Source organism: Eschrichtius robustus, chromosome 12 (assembly GCF_028021215.1).
Source record: "Eschrichtius robustus isolate mEscRob2 chromosome 12, mEscRob2.pri, whole genome shotgun sequence".
In the NCBI taxonomy this organism is placed as follows: domain Eukaryota; kingdom Metazoa; phylum Chordata; class Mammalia; order Artiodactyla; family Eschrichtiidae; genus Eschrichtius; species Eschrichtius robustus.
The window spans coordinates 8134372-8135326 of NC_090835.1; the positions used below are offsets into that span (position 1 = coordinate 8134372).

Genomic DNA, 955 nt, shown 5'->3' on the forward strand with positions numbered 1-955 from the left:
CATGTACAAGTTTTTGTGTGGACATGTTTTCACTTGCCTTCGATGGGGGTTGCCGACTCATATACTAAGTCTATTAAGTCTGTGTTTTTTTTATTGAACTGTAGTTGATTTACAATACTGTGTTAGTTTCAGGTGTATAGCAAAGTGATTCGGTTTCATACACATATATATATATATATATATATGTATACACACACATATATGTGTATACATATATATATATATTCTTTTTTGGATTCTTTTCCATTATAAGTTATTACAAAATAATGAATAGAGTTCCCTGTGCTCTACAGTAGGTCTTTTGTTGTTTATCCCTTTTATATATAGTAGTGTGTATCTGTTAATCCCAAGCTCCTAATTTATCCCTCCCCCCCTCTTCCCCTTTGGTAACCATAAGTTTGTGTTCTGTGTCTATGAGTCTGTTTCTGTTTTAGTAAATAAGTTAATTTGTATGATTTTTTAGATTTCACATACTAAAAAACATGGACCGCTTCACGAATTTACGTGTCATCCTTGCGCAGGGGCCATGCTAGTCTTCTCTGTGTCGCTGCAGTTGTAGTATATGTGCTGCCGGAGCGAGCACTATTAAGTCTGTGTTTTATCTTTTAAGGAACTACCAGACTATTTTCAAAAGTGGCTGTGCTGTTTTACAGTCTAATTATCAGTGTGTGAGGTTCAGATTTCTCCACATTCTGGTTATCAACTGTCTTTTTTACTATAGCCATGCTAGTGGGTATGAAGTGGTATCTAATTGTGGTTTTGATTTGGTGGCTAATGATGTTAAGCATCTTTTCATGTGCTTGTTGGCCATTTGGATATCTTCTTTGTGGAAATTTCCATTCATATATTTTGCTCATTTTTAAAATTGTTATATTTGTGTTATTATTGAGTTTTAATACTTTTAAAATTTTTTATAAATTTTTAAATTTTGGCTGCTTTGGGTCTTAGTTGCTGT

The 955-nt window shown here is 33.3% G+C and overlaps 1 non-coding gene across 1 annotated transcript; it reads right to left on the reverse strand.

Moving 5' to 3' along the window:
* Positions 1–476: 476 nt before the first annotated feature.
* Positions 477–583, reverse strand: LOC137774370 (U6 spliceosomal RNA). The gene has a single exon (XR_011075891.1). It is a non-coding gene; the product is annotated as a U6 spliceosomal RNA (small nuclear RNA).
* Between the last annotated feature and the right edge of the window lie 372 nt (positions 584–955).